Here is a 24840-nt window from a genome sequence, read left to right on the forward strand (position 1 = left end):
TTTCAGCTCCCAACTTCAACTTGGCCTGGTCCTGGCCATGTTGGACATTTGAAGAGTCAATCTGTGGATGGAGATTCTATCTCTTTGCCTCTCAGCTTCTCAAATAATTAAAAAATAAATAAATATTTGCTTTGTTGGAAAAAAGTTTAAATGTATGTATATGTGAGATCTTCAAAAGCATTACAAAAAATATGTTTTATGAAAGCATTTATGGATTTTGTATTTTTTTGTACTAAAATCAATTTTTTATTTTCATTTAAATATTTTTCAAAAGGTATTTTGTTTTTATTATTTTTTAAAAGATTTATTTATTTATTTTAAAGTTTTATTTATTTTTATTGCAAAGTCAGATATACAGAGAGGAGAAGACAGAGAGGAAAATCTTTCGTCTGATGATTTACTCTCCAAGCGACAGCAATGGCTGGAGCTGAGCCAATCTGAAGCCAGGAGCCAGGAGCCAGGAACCTCTTCTGGATCTCCCACGTGCATGCATGTGGGATTCTATATAGGATCCATGCTAGATCATTATGAGCACTTTTACCTGCTAGGCTACAGTGCCAGGCTCAAAATTTATTTTTGTATTGGAAAGTCAGATTTACAGAGAGAAGGATAGCCAGAGAAAGCTCTTTCATCTGCTGGTTCACTCCCCAAGTGACTGAAATGGCCAGCGCTAAGCCATTCTGAAGCCAGGAGCTAGGAGTTTCTTCTAGGTCTCCCCTGTGAGTGCAGGGTCCTAAGGCTTTGGGCCATTCTCTGCTGCTTTCCGGGTCAAAATCAGCTGGATGGGATGCGGAGCAGACGAGGTGTGAACTAGTGCCCCTGTGGGATCCTGGAGCATGCAAGTTTAAGACTGTAGCCACTAGGCCTGAAAGAATGTATTTTAAAATTGAATTATATTCAAAAGCTTAATGCTCCACCAGAGTTCAACAAATAAAAATAAATTTAAAATAAAAAAATACTTTATTTCAACATCTTTTAGTTACATCGTCAATGAACTTTTTGAAGTACCCTATAACAATATCATCTTGTAGTAACTGTGACGAAATGTTAATGTCCTTATTTTCAAAAGTGAGAAAACTGAAGATCCATGTAAGTAAATAAGACGTTCAAGATTATACTGTTGGTAAATAAGCAGTCAAGTCAGGTTGTGAATTGTGAAGCCTAAGGCTGTAATGGTCTGTCATATTCCTGTTCTTTGTTCTTTACTATTGGTCTTGTATCAACTTCAGTTTCCAACTCATGTTAAAGTCACTTACTGAATTCAATTTATGTGATACAGTGTTGCTTAATCCATTTTTTGAGGCTTAAGAATGATAGTGATGATGAGAATAATAATAATGATGTAAATAAATTAATCATTTAGTGAACCATGCCACGCAGCATAACAAGTACTTGCATGAATTCCTTCTTTCTTTTTTTTTTTTCAGTGAACAGCATGGCTTGGATACAGAAGATATTGTGGTTGAAGAAATGTGCTTCTTTTGGAAGGTTATGAAAAGTGTGGAAAAGTATGTTCCTGCCTCATTGACTCCTCTGAAAATATTTTTGGAGTCAACCTTATAGCAGGGACAGTGATTTAAGCATTTTTATGCACTATTTAGCATTGGTTGCTTTTAGCGTTGGATGGCTTTTAACCTGTGTAGTGCTGGAGCAAGTTATGATGCCTCATCCTGTGAATTGGCCCTGTGTTGGGACCCATAAAGAAGACACTCTAAGTCTAGTGTGTGGCCCATTTTCTTTGTTCAACTTTCCCTATGTCTAATTCATGAAAATTGTGATTTGCTCAGAAGTAAATCCAATTCTTACACATCTGGGTCACTAAGGCCATTTTACTTGTTGCATGAGCCCTAAAATGGCAATTTCAGAACAGAATGGAGATGAGAATCTGGTCATGGTACATCTTAGTGTCAAAAGGGGAAAAGAATTAAGGAACTGTTTGAAATATATGGAAGCAGTAAGAGGGATTTGTCACAAATTTATTGAAAGAGGAAAAATTCTAATTAATACAACATAAAACTTGCTGGCTCACATAAAGGAAGTTTAAAACTTTCCATTTCCAATTCATTTTTTTTTCCCAAGCAGTCACAGGGGTAGGGCCTGTCCTGGAAAAATGCGGACTTCTAAAGGTCAGGCTACTCTCAACTCTTTCAAGAATGGAGGAACCTGGAAACCCATCAGTTAGAGAGGTAAGAGCTGATACTTGGCTATTCTTTCTAAGGAGCTCAGAGGTGAAGAGGAGTCCGATGGGAAGAACTGCAGTCACTCCTAGAGCTGCAGACAACTGGAGGTTTTTTGTTTTTTTTTTTTTTTTTAAGATTTGGTCAGTAGCTGATAAGTCCTCAAAATAACACTAATTGCTACTATTGCAGTCTATAATTTTATGTTTTATTTAGTTATCAAGTCTCCTTAGTTTCCTCCAATATTTGGCTTTTTTAAAAAAATTATTACTTTAACACTTTTGAGTAGTACAGACAGGGTATTATGTAAAATGTTGCTCATTTTGGATTTGGCTGATTTCTCATGATTAGACTGCAGAGTTCTGTATTTTTGAGAATACTCTAGAGGTCATATACCTCCTTTATTCAAATCGTATCAGGATACGCATTATGTCAACTATTCATTCGTGATGTGAATCCTGATCAGGTTCCCATTAGGGTTTAAAAATGTATGTGCAAATGGGCTGCTTGCTAAGTGGATAATTTATTGAACAGTGTAAAATAGTATCAAACTCAATGCCTGACATTTAGCACACGTGGGTTCATTCCTTCAGCCATAGCTATTTGAGAAATTAACAAATATGGCTAACATTTGAAGACTGTTTGTAAAGATACCTATTTAGTAGATAAATATTGTTATGTGCATAAATTGGACTAGAGTGAAGCAAGTGAGGAACTTGCTCGGATGCAGTTATGCCAGTGTCAGAGTAGTATATTAGTTGAATATTAGTGTTAACGACTGATGAATATGTCACATTACTGTCCATGAAGCTGACGATTGTCAGAGCTTTCCCTCTTAACAACTATGTAAACTTGGACTAGTTATTTATTCTTCCAGTCCTACTTTTGGCAAATTTAATATGGGAAGAATGATACTTGCCTCATGAGGTTTTTGTGAAGATGAAGCATGATACTACTTAGTGTATGCGTGTATGTGTGTGTGTGATCAGAGAAGGACCTGACACTCAATAGTTATTTAATTACTGGATTCACTGTTTTTATCCAAACCTCAAAACGAAGTTCATTCTGTTATTTGTAAGATCATTTTGTCTTATTCACTTGTGGGATCAATCAGATAATAATTTGAGCAACTAAGAATTTTATGCAATAGCCACCACTGCCAAAAATACAAATACCAGTCAATCATATAAGGAAAGCTAAAGATACAATAGTATCTTTTATCACTATTGTTGTTAATGATACTGTTATTATCTTCAAGGCCAAAATGGAGCCCAACTTACCTGTGGAGCCTTCCCTTATTTGATGTCAAGAATTGTGATGTGCCTGAGATTTTACCCTATTTTCCAGTTGTTACAGTTTCATGAATACCAGCAGAAGAGAGATTTCTGAGTCTGGACAGAATATTTCGTAGTTCACACAGCAACAGCTGTGGTCAGGATACCAGCATTTCATTGCTACTGTTTCCTGATTCCCAACTCCCATAGGACTGTAAGAGGGTCAAGTGACATCTGTGTATGAATGTGTGGGTTACAGAAGAGAAATTCCAACCCAGAGAACCTAGGTCTTTATGACTCTCTGTGAGCATGTCTTTGTTCCAGAGAAATAATATTTCCATCTTTTCAGTCTGCTAACTGTATAAACATCCTGGGGAAGATAACTTGGAGCAAATAAATTCAGTGGAGCTGCGCATTAGATATACAGAAAAGATACCTAAGGAAAATAGTGTCACAACAGAAAGTGTCATACATCTCTTTGTTGTTATCTATACCTCCAAGAAGGACAGTTTAGGCCAGGAACACCCCCAAAGATAAGTATTTCCTAGTTCAGTATCCTCTCCTCTGATTTACCTCTTAGTCTTGGTTATACTGTTAAGCAAGTCTCGCTCACAAATATATTTTATTATTCAAATATATTTATTATTTACCATAATATGGTTTTGTAGGTATTGGGGTTTCTCCCACCCTGTTTTCCCTTCCTGTCATTTTCTCCTAAATGTTCACAGTAGTATAGTACCTTAGTAACGTAAGATGAACTTTCTGCTGCTGATATGTATCATGATATGGTAGGTAAAGACAAAGGTAGAAAATCTTGTATCACACTGTACAAGTATATTTATATGTTTCATTGAGAGTCCTGCATTTACTCAGAAGTAGAGATGCATATTACAACTTTATATCCCAGTATGCTAATCTCCATTATACCATTCATCTAGCAAAATATATATTGTTTATTACTTACATCTATTCATTTTGTAGCTTACAAAAAGGCTGCCTTATGTCAGAAAAAAAAACATGATAGTGATAGTGTTCCTCTTGAACTGGTTTATTTCACTAAGCATAATGATATCCAGTTTGGGCCACTTTATTGCAAATTTAGGATTTCATTCTTTTTCATGGCTGGGTAGCATTCCATAGAGGATATAAAGCAGAATTTCTTTATCTATTTTTCCATTTTTTTTTTTTTGCGGCTGTGAATTGTGCTGTGTATACAGTTGCTGAATAAAAGGAAGACTCACAGTGAATCAAGTAAATACACCCTGACAGCAGGGCACTGGATTTTTTGCCTTTGCCTATATCTACAATTCCACCATACACTTAAATTCAAGAATGTCAAACATGTAACTGTTACTGCAGGACTATACTACTATAATAACATGGGAGGATATGACGGGAGTGCAAATGAGGAAAAAGGAAACTGAAGGAGAGGAATGGCCCATTTACCTTCAAAACATCATGGAAAATAATTTTTAAAAACAAGAGTACAAAAAATAAGTAAAAGGCTGCAGATCAATGTCTCATAAGCAGATTTCATTTCATTTGGATAGAGTCCCAGGAATAGAGTAGCTGTGTCATGTGGTGGGTCAATTCTCATTTCTCTGAGCACTATCCATGCTGACTTCTACAGAGGTCACACTAGCCTACACTCCCACTAAGGTGCTTTGTCCCTGACATCCACCCCAGCAATTGTTGGTTGATTTTTCTGTGTAGTCCTTTCTACTGGAGTTGAACCACAGTGTGGTTTTCATTTACATTTCCCTGATAGCTAGGGAGCCTGAGCAGTTTTTCTTATGTCTGTTAGCCATTAACATTTGATCTTTTGAAAAATATTTCCTTATTTCCTTCACCAATTTCTTAACAGGTTGTTTGTTGTGCTGTTGTTGAGTTTCTGAAGCTCTTTGTAGATCTCATATATTAGCCCCCTATCTGTTCTACGGTGTGCACAATTTTTCTCTGATTCTGACGGTTGCTTCTTCAGTCATACTCTTCAGATGATTATCTTTATCAAAAAAATGATTATCATTACTGTCACGCTGGCGTATGTTCCAGAATAGGAACACTCTTGCTATATCTGAATGCTGAGACTGAGTTTTTGCTTGGACACTCTTGTATCAACTGGTTCCATGGACTTCGGCGCTGGCTCTCTTTACTTGGCTTCTGCGATTAGCCTGCTTTTTCTAGTGTGAGCCAATGTCTTGAATTTGACTGCAGATTTGTTCTCTAGCAGGATGGACAGGTTTCTTTTCCAAATTGCTGTCTTTTGATTCAAGCTAAAGGTTTTTAGAGCACCTCAACCCATGTTGAACAAACAACTCCTATCTCCCTGTGTGTTGGGCTTGCATCACAGACCTATGGAAGTTTCTTTAATTGGACTATCACTTTGGATGTTTTAAATACATGCTTTTGTCATTGGTATTTCTGTAGATAGATATGAGATGCAGAGATCACAAGTAAAAGTGCTAGAGCTGTCCTTTACAAAGAAATTCCATTTCTCTTCTCTTTTTGTTCTCCACCAAGTAACAACACAGTTTTATGGTCAACTAAATCTAATAGCTCTTGGTCTTGGTCCATAGGCTATATCACATTGAAAGTAAAAAATTAAATCCAGGTACTTGTTCCTGAGTTATACAAAGGAGAAATGAATAGCATGTGTTCCATGAATTTTTACCAGTGGGCATTGCTTTGAAGACCAAGTTTCTGTCTGTTGCATAAACACAATGAGGAGCCTTAGTCAGTGATTCTCAGGATATAAAGGTGTAAATGTTATGGTCTTTTTCCATGAGAGTATTAGAAGTGACTTTTTGTTTGTTTGTTTTTTTTGTCATTGAAGAAGGAAGACCAGTGGAATGTTTCTGAGGTGCTGGATACAGTTTCAGCTTATGGCTGGTAGCATAAGCATAGGCCTGGTGTGCTGGCCTAGTGGCTGAAGTCCTCGCCTTGAGCTTGCCAGGATCCCATGTGGTAGCCAGTTCTAATCCTGGCAGCCCCACTTCTCATCCAGCTCCCTGTCTGTGGCCTGAGACACCAGTTGAGGATGGCCCCACAACCTTGGGAACTTACACCAGTGTGGGAGACCCAGAAGAGGCTCCTAGCTCCTGACTTCGGATTGGCACAGCAATGGCCATTGCGATCACTTGAGAAATGAGTCATCGGATGGATGATCTTCTTCTCTGTCTCTCCTTTCTGTAAATGTGACTTTGAAATAAAAAAAAAAAACCAGCAGAAATTGACTCTTATGGGATTGAATCATGATGTATTAGACTAATCTGCCACCTGTGGCACTGGCATCCTTTGTGAGATCCTTGGTTCATGTCCTAGGTACTGCATTTATGGTATGGCTTCCTGTTTATAGCCCAGAAAAGCAGTGGAGGGTGGCTGAAAGGCTAGGGCCATCACACACATGTTGGAGACTTAAAAATAACCTACTGTCTTCTGGATTTAGATCCACTTACTCTGGCTATTGTAACATTTGGGGAGTGAATCAAAGGTTGGATGATCTCTGTGTTTCCTCCCTGTTTCACTCTTCCTTTCAAATAAAAATTTAAAAAAATTCAAGAAATGATATTGGCTTATTTCACTAAACATAATACTCTTTAGTTGAGACCATTTTGTTGAAATTGTATAATTTCATTCTTTTTAATAGCTGAGTAGTATTCCATAAAGTAGATGTACCAAAATTTCTTTAGTTTTCTTTCTTTCTTTTTTTTTTTTTAAATTTTACTTATGATGTTTACATAGCTTGTTAGGTAGGGAAGGGTAGAGGATTAGGGGAAATTAGGTGAGATCATTGTTTCCAAATTTTCTTTTACTTCTTCCTGTATCTGGGGGAAGAGGGGAAATAAGAAGAGATGCCACACCTAGCCTTCCAACTGCATCACTACCCAGGGATCAGCCCAAGGTCCCCAATGTGGAGCATGCTCTGATGGTTCTGCTAAAGTGGTTTTGATTGTTCTAAAATGTTGTTTGCGTCACTGATCCAAGGATGAGGAAATCTTCCCAAGGTGCATTTACTAACATAGTCCACATTAGAGTCTCCACTTGCCCAGATATTTACTGTCAACACTTGGCTGGGATAGTTGACCAATTTGTCTTGCTTTTGTGTGTACTTACCAGTATGGGCCAGGCTTTGTCCATCCCCCACATCAGCCTATGCACACATTAGTAGTTGCAATTCCCATGGCAGTTCAGTTTCCAGCTATGTCTGTTAAGCAAACCAATGGATGCTATGTACTGACCCAACCTTGCGCAAGACAGACTGCCTTCACATACACCAGCGGAAGCTTCAGTATAGTCAGAATGACCCTGCAGTATGCTCCACTAGGCTTGTCCCCAACCTCAGTTCCTGTGTTTGCCAGTTTCTATAGATCTCACATGTGCTGTTTGATGGTAGGACCTCACTTGGCATAGTCTGCCCACTCTGTCATAGCGTTCGTATGGGCTGGTAGATGTTGCAGCACACCCTGCTCTTAGGTGTTCCTGCAGGCGCTGCAGCCTGGACCAGCCTGACCTTTCCCCAACTCCAGTATCCATTAGCATAGGAGGGTTCCATGGTCATACCAAGCCCAGCCTGTCACAATCTCCAGCTCTTAAACTAACCAGCAGAAATTGCAGTTCCATAGGGCTGGACCCACATACCCCACACGGAATATGCCCACAGATCTGGATCCCTGCTGTGCTGGTAATGTCATTTCCTAGCTTAAGATTACCCATGAACTGTTCCAATGATCACTGGTAGGTACTGTGATCTAGTCCTAGCTTTAGTGTGCACAGTGAGTGGTGATAGGTGGGCTAACTAGCCCAACTCAATTCTCTCATGTGGGCTGGTGAATTGATCTGACCTGTAAAAGTTGTCCATTCTCTCACCTTCAAAATGCCTCATTCATCCCCCTTGCTTTCCTGCAAGTACAGAGGCCTTGTCCTTGGGAGTCCCTCAGAAATCATTCCTCACCTGCAACATACTCTCTTTGTGGTTCTCCCTCACTATTCTCCATCCTCTGTCCCTTTCCCTGATCAATCCACAGTCCCAGAACCCTGGAGCACATGGGTTCCCCAGCCTAGCCTTTCAGTTTGTGGCACATGTGCTTGCTTGGGACTTTATACAAAACTCTGACATATGATACTTGCTCTTTTGGAATTGGCTTATTTCAATTTCCCACATTCAGAACTCGAAGAACACTTGCTAGCATGGATATTAGGAGAAAGTTATCCTTTTTCACTATTGGTGGGTATGTGCCTAGTATCACAACTATGGAAGTCAATATGGAGAGTCCTAAGATATCTGAAAATTGATTTTCCGTATGACCCAGCTATGCCACTTTGGGGAATATATGTAAAGAAAATGAAATCTGCATATGAAGTAGGAATCTGTAATTCTGTCTTTACAGCAACACAATCTACTGCAATAGCAAAGACATGGAAACAATCCAAATGTCTATTAAAAGAGGAATGGATAAAGATGTTGTAGTACATCTACTGTATGGAATATTACTCAGCCACAAAAAACAATGTAATTGTATCATCTGCTACCAAATAGTTATAACTAGAGACCATTATGCTCAGTGAAGGAAGTCAATCCCCAAAGCACAAATAGCATATGGTCTCTATGATGTAAGACAACCTTCATGCAAAATATAAGATCAAGAGCCCTTTCAATGCTATTTTTGCTGCAACACATGGGTTTTGATATTTTTGTTTTTATTTTCATTTTTTTTTCCAAAATAGCTTCTTTTCTCTTATTAAATTCTTCACTGACTCATAGGTTATATAATAGCATTAGTTTCTCCAAGAATGTTTTTGTTTTGTTTTTTTCATTTCTTCAGTGACACATTGGTTGTTTGGTAGCATGCTATTTAACTTCATGTTGTTGTGAATTTTCTATTTTTCTGTCTGTTGTTGATTTTGCATTATGGCTTTTCATTTGAGGGAATGTATAGTAATTGTCATATCTAGATGTTAAGGTACAATGCAGTATGCATATTTAATTTCAAATCAAAGATGGACTTTCAATGAAAATGTAAAATATATTTTGACAATAGGATGCTAGACTCTCTGCCATTGTCCTCAGCCACAATGCCAGGATACAGTTCAATAGCAGAATGATAGATTTATGACTGCTTATTAAGGACTATACTATTGTAACAATATAAGGGAAATCAGTGGTAGGGGTGGATTTGGGGAGAGCATAAGTGAAATCCCGGAGTCTATGGCATTATATCATAAAAAATAAAGATACATGAATTATTTTTGAGCAAAACGAACACATCCACAACATCACATTTGAGATGAAAATTGTTTGTCACCAAAGTCTCACATGTTCCCTTGATGCCCCTTTCAGCTATTAGTGCTTCTTCTTCAATCACTATTATATTCTTTATTGATTAATTTTATTTCTTGCAATTCAAATCAATGACCCAAACAATCTATCATCTTTTCTGTAGTTTGGCTGAATATTTGTTTTGTGTATCTAAAATATTCAGTTAAGTTGTTGAGAGAAAATGTGTTTTATTCTCATTGTTGGCTAGTATTCTACTGTAGGACTATGTCACAGTTAACTTTATTTACATTACGGCAGGCTGAAGCCAGGAACCTGGAACTTTTGCTGAAATTCCCACGTGGGGAACCCAGGCACTTGGGTCAGCATCCACTCCTCTTCCAGGTACATTAGCAGGGAGCTGTGTTGAAAATAGAGCAACTGGTACTAGAACTGGTGCCCATACAAAATGCTGGCATCAAAGCGGGGGAGTGTTTTCATATATTGACTGTCATGGAAATCGCTGCTATGAACATTCTTCTTCAAGATGTTGCTACATGAATATATTTCTTACTTGCACACATGGGTGCATAGATAAGGGACTCTACTTGTTATTGAAACAATTGGTAATATTCTATGCATATACCTTAGAGCTTATCTGTGAGATCCCCTTCAGTTATAGTTGATCAGTCTAGTAATTAGAAACAGCTTTCCATATCAAAAACTTGGATTTCTTTACTAATCCTCTATTGAAATTTTGAGTCTATATAATCAGTGAAACTACTGATCAATTTGGATTTAAATTATAATATTGTCAGTTGTTTTATATTTATCCAATATTTTATATGGTATATTCTACTTGTATCTACCTTATTTTGAGCCAGATAAATATTTTTATTCCTCTTCCCCTTAATTGCCTTCTAATATGTTTTTTGTTGTAACCCTGGAGATTGCATTATATAACATATGTAGCCTGATAATATTTAATATTTGATCACTTCTGAGACAATCATAAAACCTGTTCTAATTTTTATACTCATAATAATTCCAGTTGCCTCTCTCACATTTGCATTATTGCTACTTACTTTAATTCTACAAAACTTTAAACTAATTTCATTGAGCCAGAACCAATTTACATTTCTCCATATGTTTAATCTTTTGTCATTTCCTGATGAATTCTTAAAATCTTTTTTTTTAACTCTACTTAATAAAAAATCTATTTTGTCTAGAATGTCTTTCACATTTTTCCTGGAATTGAAAGTAATTCCTTTCTCTGTAGAGAAGTCTGGGTTGGCTGTTATTTTTGTTCAAGATATCCTTCTGTTGTCTTCTGGCTTCTATGATTCTATTGAAAGGTTAGCTGTCAGGTTTATTGTTCATTTCAAATGTTAACCTGACCTGTTTTCTTCTTTAGATGGTTTGAAGATTTTCTTTTCCTTCAATTTTCAAAAGTTTTACTATGGTATGCCAAGATGTGAGAGCTTTTGTATTTTTTACGGTTAGTGTTTTTAGCACTTCTTGATCCTTTGACTTGATGCCTTGGATCAATTCTTTTTAAAAAGACCTGGTTGTTACCTTTTCAAATATTGTTTCTTCTCAATGTTTCTTCTTCTGCATTTTGGAAATAATAAATATACATGTAAGGCCTTTTCATATTATTCTCTACATTTCTTAGAAATTTCTGCATTTTCCATTTTTTATCATTACAATTATTCACCTTGATTTTTTTCTTTTTTTGAGGATATTTTGCTTTGTAATTTTAACAGTATTGCTGCACATGTTTATGGGGTATAATGTGACCTTTCAATATTGTGTACGATGCGTAATGATCAGATCAGGATAACATGGATAATGATCACCTCAAATATGTGTCTTTTTTGATTTAGGATCATTCAAATTCCCCTACTAGATATTTGGTAGCATTCAATTAATTATTATCAGCCAGCATCATCCTACTTAGCTAAAGAGCATTTCATGTTATTCCTCATACCCAAGTGCATCTCTGTATGCATTTGATGTCCTCCCTTACGTTTTTCATCCCCCCCACTCTTCCCAGGTTCTGTTAACCGCTAATATATTCTCTACTTTTTTGAGATCAATATCTTTCACTTATTCTAAATTTTATTATTATTTTTAATTTATTCACTTTTATTGGAAAGGCAGATCAGATTTATGGAGAGAAAGAGAACAACAACAAAAAAGATCTTCTATTCACTGGTTCACTCTCCAAATGGCCACAACGGCTGGAACTGAGCCCACCTGAAGCCAGGAATCAGGAAGCTCTTCTTGGTCTCCCATGCGGGTGTAGTGTCCCAAGGTTTTGGAAATTGTCAACTGCTTTCCCAGGCCATAACTTGGAAGCTAGATGGAAAGTGGAGCAAGCAGGCTATGAACTGGCACTCATGTTGGATCCTGGCACTTGCAAGGTGAGGATTTAGACACTGAGCCATCTCCTAGGGCCTTTAGCTTCCGTTTAAATGATAACATGTGATATTTGTCTTTTGGTGCATGATTTATTCCACTTCACATAGCATGCTCCAGTTCCACTCACATCGCAGAAAATAATGGAATTTCATTCTCTTTTTCAGTCTGATTGTTTATTCATAATTTGTGTCTTGGTACAATAATTTTATATTCAAGGACTTTCAATTTTGTATTGTTAAAATTATTTCTGACTGAGTTCTGGACATTGTGCATGAAAACAATGGTGATTCTGTGTAGCATGATATTATTCTAGACAGAAAAATATTTTTCTTCTGGCAAGTATCCAGAGTAGATGACCTAGTTCTAATTAAGAGTTGAGCTGAAACAAGTACCGATTTCAAACTCAATAAGATTATTTACCTCTGATTTGTCTTCACTCATAAGATCTCTCTCTCAAACCTCTCCAACTGGTCCTTGTGGACATCTCAGAGCTTCTCCTTTGAGGATCTTGAGCTGCAAATGTGTCTGTACAAAAGCAGTAAGCACATCATAGCCTTTCTGAGATTTTCTGTTTTCTGATTAGCTTAGTTTCTTGCCCTATGCATCAGCAAAATATTCAAGACATATATACTATTGAGTTTATCTCAGTGAATTTTCCTTTTTTGAGGGGACATTGGCCTTTTCCATCCCATCTGTCTTAAGAGGTATTAGAAACCTTTGGACAATATTTTTTTTTCTATATTTAATCTAGCATTTCTAGTTTTTGATTGGGATGCTTACATGCTACTCTATCACCAAAACAAAAGTCACAACTTAGCTTCAAACAACACACTTTAAATTGCTAAAATACATGCATGAGCAATCCATGTATTTCTTGATGAGTAACTGTTGGATAAATGACCAGAGAGTAGAAGCATGTCATCTGGCTATGAGTATGCTATTTCTGATACACTTTTACCAAACATATAATGCTAAGATGGATGCATCTTTATACTGCAACTAGCTTAATATAACCTAAGATTCACAGTTAATTAAAATTTACATGAAGTGTAACACTCACATTCTATCATTGATTTATTTGATTTACAATAGAAAATCTCTAATTAAATAGGAATGTGAATAGTGATCCAATATATACTTATTTCGATGCATGTGCTTTAATTGTTCTTGCTAGACACTGAAGATTATCTGGATTTGGAGACTCGTTATTTTCTTGTTAAGATTTTAAATGTTACCATTTCGATATATTTACGTATGTGCAAATTCGTGTATTAAAAAGCATAAACAAGTTGGTACAAGCAGCTGCCATGATGCAAAATTGCAGTCTAACAAAGAGCTTTTATTCTTTTTTAAGAACAAGTTCTTATTGTAAAGGAGGGAGCAAGGCTTGATGTAATACAGTAAGAAATCTTTGGGTAGTGAATAGCTAACATGCAGTCAAGAAACTAACATGCCCAAAGGCCTTCGTTGGCTTATGTATTAGTTTAGACTGTTATAAAAAATTTCCATAAGTTAGGCAATTTAAACAATGAGCATGTATTCCTCATATCTTTGGAGGCTGAGGAGCCAATATCAAGGCACTAGGAAATTCACTGTCTGGAAAGGGCCTGCTTCCTAGTTAATAGATGACCATATTCTCACCATGTCTTTGTGTTACAGAATGGGCGAAAAAGCTCTCTAGAACTGTATTAATAAGTGCATTACTTCTGTTTATGATTGATCCAATCCTTTTTAAAAAGGATTTATTTGAAAGGCAGAGGGAGAGAGAGAGTGAGCACGAGAGATTTTATATCTTTTGATTCACTTTCCAGGTGTTCACAGTGTCTAGAGATGCGCCAGAGTGAAGCCTGCAGCCATGTGCTTCATCCATATCTCCCACGTGAGTGTAGGGACTTTTGTTTCTCACTGTTTTCCAGGTGCATTAGCAGGGAGCTGTATTGAAAGTAGAGAAGCTGGTACTGAAACTAACACCCAAGTGGAATGTTGGCCTCACAGGTAGCAGCTTAATATATTTGCCACAACTCTGGTCCCAAGGGCTCTATTCTTGTGATCCAATCTCTCCCTGAAGATTCTGCTTTCAAAGAGTCCAATATTGGGGTTAGGATTTCAACATTGGACTGGGGTGGTTGGGAGAAGATTCATTTCATTTATAACACCTTGTACAACATGAATCTAAGAACAGGTTCTGGCTCAAGGCCCATTTATAATAAGGGACTCATTAAATGCTGTTGTTGAACTTCACATTTCTTTGTATGTTTCAAATAAACTTCCCTTTTTCTTCTTTCCTCATCTTTTTTTCCCCTTAGTTTTGTTCTGTGCCATAAGAAAGCTTGCTTCAACAACATTTCTTCATCAAGTCGGGTTATTCAAACAAAAGAGAAACATGTTCTCCCCTATCTTTTCTATAACATATATTTTGAAAAGACTCTCAAGCATAGTATAAGTCATGTGCCTGATCACAGACCCGCTATCTATAAAGACATAGTATTAAAAATGCATTTTTGTTAAGTGGACCTCTTTGTGGTCAGAGAGCAAGCCACACTGACTTATACCACAACATGAGTATATAGGGACGGATGTCCATTTCTTACACCTTTTTTGCCTAGATTCTTGGGAGTAATGCTTTTGTAAATAACCTTAGAATTATCTTTAGGATCTTACATCATCACAGTAAACCTGGGAGAGATATTCAGAAAGCTGTGGGACCTTTTCCCCACCCAACTCACACTGCAAGGCTGGCTTTTGGTGGTTTATAGGTGCTCAAATGTGGGGTTTGATAGTGCCCTGTTTGCTGATTCACACATTTTAGTGTGAAAATAAGTTTGGAAACAAATAAAACTTTACTCAGCAATCAAAGAGTCAACCTATGAGGTCATCTAGACACACTGCATCAAAATCTTCCTCTTGTAATAACGACCAAGAAAAAGGTTGGAATCTCCTCATTTCTTAGCTATTCCTTCCCACAACCTGCTAGTGGTGGTTGTATGTAACTGCATTTGCACTCTACAGATTCTTCATGTTTGGAGATTGGCTACCATTTGAATGAGCAATGAATGTATAAAACTCTTTGGCCAAAGAAGCTAATTACTCAGGTTGTGAATGTTTTTGTTCTGTGCCCTTGCTTCTCTTCTGAACATTTCCTTTGATAGTCTAGCCTCTCAAAAACTCCTGGTTCCTGATGGTATTAGAATTATATTTTGTCATTTGTGTGTGGCATAGAGTTGTTATGCCTCAGAAGGACAAATGTTAAAAACTACATGTGCTCTGGAAATGGAGAACACGCCAGGGAATTAACTCATACATCTAACATTTACTCATTTGCCTATGATCTACTATAGGCTTTTAAAAATATTTTAAGCTTCAGTTTTCTTGATAAGAGAGAATCACAACTTCATTTTATATTCATAGAATCTGAAGTTCAGAGAGGTGGAGCAACTTACCTAAGGCCATGTAATTCTTCATTGGTAGAATTGATATTCAAACTTTTGTATAACTTTGATTCTAAGACCTGACTTCTTTTTAAAGAGTCAAGTAATGGGATGAAGTTTAGCTATGGAGTCAGGAAAATACTGTGGCAGTTATACTCATGTCCTCTCCCTTTCAGAAAAAAACTAAACAGTTGGAAGAAATGAGAACTGTGATGCTAATGAAAACCAGAATCAGTTGCATGATTTTAAACTTAGATCTGTGGCAAGGAAACATGTTGAAGTTAGTACAGGTACCAGGAAGCAAAATGACAGGAGATCAGGCAGGTCCACTATGGAAAGCTTAGATTGTAATCTAAGAGCTGAGACCAAAGATGGACCAAAGCCAGTTGCAAAGCTAGGCAGAAATAAGGTGAGTATATAGAAGTTCAGCTTAAAGAAAAGGGACATGTTTTATAGATACCTACTATAAGACTTCAAGGGACAGAATATACAACAGCTAGGAGACATTTCTTTTTTTTTTTTTTTTTTTTTTTAAAGATTTATTTTTATTATTTTTTCATTGGAAAGGCAGATATACAGAGAGGAGAGACAGAGAGGAAGATCTTCCGTCCGATGATTCACTCCCCAAGTGAGCGCAACGGGCCGATACTATGCCGATCCGAAGCCAGGAGCCTCTTCCGGGTCTCCCACGCGGGTGCAGGTTCCCAAAGCGTTGGGCCGTCCTCGACTGCTTTCCCAGGCCACAGGCAGGGAGCTGGAAGGGAAGCGGGGCTGCCGGGATTAGAACCGGCGCCCATATGGGATCCCGGGCGTGCAAGGCGAGGACCTTTAACCACTTGCGCCACCGCGCCGGGCCCCTAGGAGACATTTCTAATATGTGTAGCAAGGGGCATGGCCAAAAAAAAAAAAAGTAGGTGAATGTCCTGCAAAGCAGTGATTAAGGCTACATAACACTAAGACTTGCAGAACACTAATTAAAAGCTGCCAAGTATTATATCCCTCAGATCAAAACCTCTGAAAGGAGATAGGAAAGCAGCCCAGCCAAGGGTTTGAACTAGACAGGAATACAAGACAGAAAGTGACAATTAAGTCTATTTCCCAAAATAGCAGTTGCTGCTACTAGTCAATGTACACGTTTGTTTTCCAGTGTAAAAAGGATTGTTAATCTCTCCATTGTCTTTTGGGCCACACCCACAGATTAGCATTGCCTTCAGTCTCATCAGCCACCAAACTCTGGCAACTATTAAATGGAATTTTCCAAGTGCTTTAGTTCAGGCCTGTAAGCGTCAGAGCTCACAAGCTATGCCTAGGTTCCTTTTGCACCTGGAAATGATGGGTGGGGGCTGGTTTTCTGTTCGAACTCAATGACTAATACACACCTGCACATTCTTTTGTTCCTATTGGCAAGAGAAACGTTCACAGAACAGCTTGAAAAGAGTGTTGTGACGACTTTTGAGCAATGATTCCATTATAAGCCTTGTTTCTTTCTGAACTGACTTGGTAAAATTTTGCAGAATTTTAGAATTTCTCTCTTGAACTTGACGTAATTTCTTCTCTTTTTTTCTTGCTTAATTTATCCGACTTTATGGGAAGGAATGTGATCATGATGGTTTCTTTTGGTGTAAATGGATGCAACAATATATATTTTCTGATTTTGGCTATCATCCTAGCAAATCCGGGGAACCTGAGTATGGTTTCTAGACTGTGGTGCTGTTCTTAGAAGCTGGTTTTGAAGAATGGTTGCTGTAATTTTTGTACCTTGTTAATTTACTCAAACAAGCATTAGTCCATTACTATATCTTAAAAAGAAAAAAAAAACCTACTATATGAGGTGATTTTAAGGTCAAGAGGAATTACAAGAGAGATTCGGAAAAAAAGACAAGGAACTGGAAAAGAGTGAGATCCAGGCTGACATTCAAATGTCTTAACTCACTGTTAACAGCAAACCTTCATACATAATAGGTAGCCAAAAATAATCCACCATGTTACTGCAGCAGATTGTGAATACCACTTGAAAAGCCAGAGCTGCAGAAGGATAAATTCAGGCAAAGTTTTACAAGATAGACTATTCAAAAGGATCAAAGACAGAACCAAAGCAGGAATCCAGGCTCTGGAAAAACAATGGGCAACTAGCTAGGTAAACAGAAAAGAACGGCCAGAGCTGAGTTAAAGCCAGCAAGTCCTTCTAGGCCTCTCACATGGGAGCAGGGAGTCAAGGCGTTGGACCATCTTCTACTGCTTTCCCAGGCCACAAGGACGGAGCTGGATGGGAAGTGGAGCATCCAGCACATTAACTGGCTCTCAAATGAGATCCTGGTACATGCAAGGTGAGGATTTAGCCTTTCTAGGTCATCACAGCAGACTGCTCTGTAGTGTTTTGAAAGCCAGGGTGAGTAGGCGCATTTCATAGTAATTTGCAGTACCGAACTCAGCCTCTATTTGCCTTGTTTCAGTCCAGATTCACACATTTGTTACTCTTGCCTGATTTAAGTTAGAGATTTGAGTTTGCTACCCATGGTAGAGAACATTTTCCTAGTACTCTACCTCCAAATCCTCTCAGTTCCTATGATCATTACTGCCAGTCATCATCAATGACTTTGTCTTAATGTCTGCAATTGTTCTGCCTGTATTTAATCACAGGGGATTAAGGGAGCTCTGATCTGGTTCTTTCACACTTCAGCAGCATATTGGGTTGCTCAACCAATGTCAGTTTTTTTCCCCCAAACTCCTAGATACTTTTCCTTTTTCTTATAAATAAACTCAATCTTTGCATTCCTCCTTCAGTATCTGGGTTCTTGACTGGTTCACTAATGTTGAGCACTGTACTGATTTCCTATTTAGCATCCAATTTCTGCTTATGGGCATGTGGCAGCAGTCCTTCCTTAAGGAACACATTTATTTGTGAGTAGTTTTCTAGGACATGTATTCAATTTAAAGCCTTTGCTTAATCACCTTTTAATCTTATATGATCTGTCCCAAGGGAAAATGCAGCACATCCATTTATAATGAGTGTTATTCACAAAGTTGTTATTATACAACACTGATATTGTCAGAAGACTATATTATCAATGAAGAGTCTAAAAACAAAAAAGGAATAAGAAATGAAATTAAAGAAGTAGATTGATAAATTCCATGTGTGTTTGTAAAATATTGTCCTATGATACATTTCCATGTATATATCCAAAACAGCTTTGACAAACTGAATTTAAAATGATTGAAAGGAAAACTTGGTTAAAGCCTTTGGAGCATGTTGGAAGATAAGAAAATTCTCTCCTTATAGTTAATATCCCCATTTAACTGTGACTAAGGGTGCTTGTTTCTCCACACATTTGCCAACAGTGACTATTGCCATTTGAAAGTATTTGACAAATTGGAATGCAAAAGCCACAGATTTTACCTTTAATAGGTAATCCTCCCTGAAAAATATTAAGACTAGTTGTGCAGTCTGTGCTTGAATAAGGCTATATTTTAGAACATAGAAGTGGTTAATTTCTTCCCTAACTCTCCATTTTAAACTTTCCACAGAGCTTTGTTTTATGCAATGCTATCCATTATGACTAGAGATGTGTTCCATACAGTATCTCACCAATCATTCAAGTCTTGGTAAACCTGTAATATTTGCAATTTGTGTCTACTGCACATATTTATCTATTTACTCCACTTTCATCATCTGTACGGAAACAGCTATATTTGCCTCAGTAGCATCATTAGGGAGAAAAATAAGTTAGCAACTTTCACCCATTTGTATTCCTTTATCTGATTTACTATGGAATGTGATAGTTTGATTTGTGAAGTAACAATGCTGAATGAAGAATCGGAGCAGTAGCAAGAAAAATATTTTTCAGCAGAAAGCCTTTTTTTTTTTTTTTATTGTTCCACCAGTTGGAAAGGTAAAGTATTCAGGAGGGAAGAGTATGTCATCATAAAACTGAGTTAGATAATAGGCAATAAGGCATAACAGCATTTCCTAACCCCTTCTATAAAACTTATAAAAATCGTCAAGAACCAATTACACACAACAATATATCACCGGGGTGTGCACTCTCTTTAGTTGCCTTGTGATTTTTCCATAAATGGTAAGCTTATTGCTTGGTAGAATCACAAATATACAGGAGCTCTCTCTAGCTTGGCATTCCCTAGCTTGCATTGGCACAGCTGTGGTTTCTTGCTTGTTTAAAAAAAAAAAAGAATGTCAAATTGTTTTTGTGCCCCACCTCTAATAACATCCAGTGGGAACATACTAAGGTGTAAAGCTGCCTTCTCTATTTCTGTGGTGAGGCAAGGCTTTAGCATTTTAAAGAATGCTCGTCCCCTCCATTGTCACATGGGACAACTAATATTTTGGAAGAGAATTTTCCCTATCCAGTCACTTAATACACTTTTTGCTATTCCTTCATGTACTTTACCAAGTGTTTGCTAAGAGAAAATACCTATGACAAGAACTGCATTACAATGAGAAAACAAATGAAGAAATGTAACGAGCCACTGTATCAGCTGCTTGTGCCAGTGCACTAAGTTGAAATCAGGAGTCGTAACCTCTGATCTACGATTTAATTAGGATTCCTGAAATTGTGTATTATATGGGTTACTGTGAGAGCATCCCTGACAGTGGTCGAACCAATCACCACTTTTTTTTTGATAAGTCTCATTCTTCTCAATATTTATGTATATTCTAATAATCTGTATAAAATTTAGATTTTGCTGAATCTAGATTTCCAGCATCAAATATTTTAGTGTTTCATCATTGTAATGGTTAACTTTATGTGTCAACTTGGCTTCACCATGGGGTACAAAGATACTTGGTGATATGTTATTCTGAGTACCTCTGTGAGGATATTTTTGGATGAGAATAACAGTTGAATCAGTAGAGTGAGAAAAACAGATTGCCCTTTCTCAGGTAGTTGATCCCATTCTATCAGTTAAAGATTAAGTAGAATAAAAAGGCTGGCAATCCCATGAGTAAAAGGGAATTCCCCTTGCTTGTCTGCTTTACTCGGCACATTGGTCTTTTCCTAACTGTAGATGCAAAATGACCCATTAATTTTTCTTGGATCTTAAGCCTGTCAGCTTTTAAACCAGAGCCACATAAAGGATCTCTTGTATCTCTAGTCAGCTGACTGTAGATTTTGGAATTTCTTAATCTTCATAATTGTAAAAGTCAAAGCTTTATAACACATCTATTTGTCAATATATAGAAACACATATTTACTATCATGAGTGTACATATATACACACACATACACACACATGTATACAAGCATCCTGGTTCTTCTCTTTCTCTAAGGAATAGTGACAAATATGATTAGTAAATAGATCATTACCTTAGAAATGAGGATATGCTCCAGCAGGTTCTCTAGTATTTATTGCTCACCTGGGACACATGACCTTGAGGGTATGTACAGTCTCTACATTACACTGGTCTGTTACTATCAGCTATAAGCTTGACTCTGGGCTGACATGATAGCCTTGAGGCTAAATCCTTGCCTTGCAGGGCTCCAGTTTGTGTCCTGGCTGCTCCACTTCCCGTTCAGCTCCCTGCTTCTGGCCTAATAAAGCGGTTAAGGATGGCCCAAAGCCTTGGGACCCTGCATCCATGCGAAAGACGCGAAGGAAGCTCTTGACTCCTGACTTCAGATGAGCTCAGCTCTGGCCATTGCAGCCAATTGGGCAGTGAACCAGCAGAAGGAAGATCTTTCTTTCTTTTTTTTTTTTTTTAAAGATTTATTTTTATTATTTTTTCATTGGAAAGGCGGATATACAGAGAGGAGAGACAGAGAGGAAGATCTTCCGTCCGATGATTCACTCCCCAAGTGAGCGCAACGGGCCGATACTATGCCGATCCGAAGCCAGGAGCCTCTTCCGGGTCTCCCACGCGGGTGCAGGTTCCCAAAGCTTTGGGCCGTCCTCGACTGCTTTCCCAGGCCACAAGCAGGGAGCTGGAAGGGAAGCGGGGCTGCCGGGATTAGAACCGTCGCCCATATGGGATCCCGGGGGTGCAAGGCGAGGACCTTTAACCACTTGCGCCACCGCGCCGGGCCCGAAGATCTTTCTTTCAACATCTCCTTTTCTCTGTAAATATGCCTTTCTGAAAAAGTAAAATAAACTAAACTAAAATACGTTTTTTAAAAAGTTGACTCAGAGTGATGACAGCAAAACTCTTCTCATACTTTTTGAGACACTAAGGAAACTATGGGTAATTGTTTCAGAGGAGTTTAAACATTAGCTATGTTATTTCCTGTTTTTAAGTATCTTTAGGATACAGAATGTGAGAAAATTGAAATTTAAAAAATAATATGAGATTTTTATGAAGTATTTTCTGTACACTTGTATTGTCCATTTGGCATATTCCATGATTTGTGCACAATGGATGTGGAAGAAATGTGAACACCCCCAGTTATGTAATATTTTTTATCATCTCAGTATGCTTTGCTAGTTGTGAGAAATACAGCATGGCCTTCTGGGTGCAGCTTTTCCCTTGGGCCACCTACAGGGGTGAAAGAGTGCTGATAATCCTGGAAGAAGCGCTCTCTCAGGTATCGGTTCCTCATTGACATTTAATTATGTGTTCTACTTGGCATTCGTTTCCCAGATTATTATGTAACTGATTTTCTGTTTTATAAAACTTATTAAAACAGGCATGAAGAAAATTAGTAATGTAGGTTATTTAGTAATTGGTGGTAAATGGAGTAGGGAAGTGTGATCCAAATTGTAGGGACCCAAAGCATAAAATGAACTGATTGTTATCTTCTTTTTATTTGAATATCTTATCGTCCAAACCTTCTCAGATTCTGCAGCAAAATTTATATGAAAAAAAAATGAAGGAAATTTCTTAAAGAATGACAGCAAGGAAAGAAGAAGTAGTTCGGGGGACTTTAGCTTTAATTTTATAATTTCTATCTGACCTAAGTCAGTAATGAAAGTTACTTGATGCACTCTGGGAGGTTTAATGATTGTCTAGGGCTGGATGTAATAGGCAGATGCATCTATCAGCAATAACACATCACCATAGAGTAATCGCGTCTGTGATCTCACAAGAATTAAGGAGGCAATGAAGGCAAAATGCTTCCCAAGGAAAACACATAGATTTCTTTTCTGACAATTCTGAGATGAAAATCTTGTGAGTCAAGGTTCTATTTTCCACTTTTAGTGCTAGTGATGCAGATCGAGTTATGGAATTTTAATCTGATTTATACAGCAAGTACGCTCAATTTTACTATTGTAGGTTTGCATCGTCTGCCAATGAATCATTAGGTTGGAAACATCTCTTTGAATTTGCAAGGAAGTATCATTAGTTCATTCTAATTGAGTGAGGTGATATCTTATTGTCATTTGGACCTGCATTTCCTTGGTGTCTAATTATACTGAGCATTTGTTTTCCACATATTTTTTTGGCCATTTGCTCATTGTTTAACTTGAATAATTTTTATGTTGTTGAGTGTGTTTTGAGTCGATGATATATTTTGGGTATGAATGCTTTGTTGGATGACTAGAGTGCAAACAGTTTCTTCCATTCTATCTGGTATTACTTCACTCTATTTTTTCCATCATTATGCAGAAACTTCTGAGTGTACTATCATTCCATTTGTGTTTCTGCTGCCTATTCTTTGAGATCTCATCCAAGAGTATCATTGACAATACCAATGTCTTCAAGTGTTTCCTTTTCTTTGCTAGTAGTTTCACAGTTTCTGGTGTTAAATTAAATTTAGATCTTTGATCCATCTTATGTTACTTTTTATATATAATAAGAAGTTGAGCTCTAATTTTATTTTTCCATATATGTATGTGCAATTTTGCCTATATAATTTATTGAAAAGGCATGTTTTCTGCAATGTATGTTTTGGCATCTTTGCCAAAAATCAGTTGGCTGTAGGTTCATGGGTTAATTTCTAAGTTCATTATCCTATTTCACTGATCAATGTATCAACTTTGTATGCCTGTGTAATACTGTTCTTATTGCTATATGTGTAGTAGTATAATGCCTTCAGTTTGAAAAAAGATTTTTTTTTTTGCTTAGAACTGCTTTTAATTGAAACTAGCATAACAGGAAGTAACGATACATTGCAGAATTAATCTCTATTCTGAATAAAAGGAAGACTCCAAAGAAACTAAAAAATATGTCTTGATTATATGTTATCAGCTTTTTTTTTTTTACCGTTATCTGTATCTACGATACCATCATACTCTTAAGTAACAGAATGCTGGAATTGTGACTGTTGCAGCACTATACTATTATAATAATATGGGGGTGAAAACTGTTGGGTGGGGAGAATGGGGAAGGAAGACGGAAAGGTGGAAAGATGAATCCCTATACCTACAAAACCATATCATAGGAAATAATAATAACAATGAAAAATACAAAAAGGAGAGAATTTCTTTCTTTCTTTTTTTTTTTTTTTGCGAGACTTGGAGAGTCTTTTTTTTTTTTATTGTTGCTTACATTATATTATGTAGTACAGTTTTATAGGCGCTGGGGATCCCCCCCACCCCTCCCATACCCCTCCCCCCATGGTGGATTCCTCCACCTTGTTGCATAACCATAGTTCAAGTTCAGTTGAGATTCATTGCTTGCAAACACATGCCTAGCATAAAGTTCAGCGTCTTATTGTCCAGATAAGTTCAGTGGCTTCTTGGGGAGACCTTCTATGGTCTGAAGATAGGTCTAACAGAGTAAAGATCCAGTCAGTTAAAAGCCCCAACAAGGCCTCAGTATCATTATACAACATTATGGAATTAATTGACATAGTATTGGGTAAACAATATGTTAAAAATAATGCAAGTTCCATTCTTCGAAACATCTGGGTTGAGACAGTATCAATGACAGGTTCAAAAAATAACAAACAACCAAACAAAAAATTACAGGTTAAATCAAGGCAAACATGTGGTATCTAATCTTTTGGGATTCGCTCATTTCCCTTAGCATTATAGTTTCCAGTTGTGCCCATTTAGCCACAAAGAACTGCATTTTGTTTTTTTTAATAGCTGAGTAGTATTCCATGGAGTAGATGAACCAAAGCTTTCTTATCCAATCTTCTGCTGATGGGCATTTCGGTTGCTTCCATGTTTTTGCAATTACTGATTGTGCTGCAATGAACATAGGGATGCATGTTGGTTTGTCGTAAAACAGGTGTTTTGGATATATTCCTAGGAGTGCTATTGCTGGGTCATATGGTATGCAGATTTTGAGTTGTTTGAGTGTTCTCCAGACTGATTTCCATAAAGGCTGTACCAATTTGCAGCTCCACCAGCAGTGGAGTAGGGTTCCCTTTTCCCCGCATCCTCGCCAG

Source organism: Ochotona curzoniae, unplaced genomic scaffold, assembly GCF_017591425.1.
Source record: "Ochotona curzoniae isolate NIBS_2020 unplaced genomic scaffold, NIBS_Ocur_1.0 scaffold_1852, whole genome shotgun sequence".
NCBI lineage: Eukaryota > Metazoa > Chordata > Mammalia > Lagomorpha > Ochotonidae > Ochotona > Ochotona curzoniae.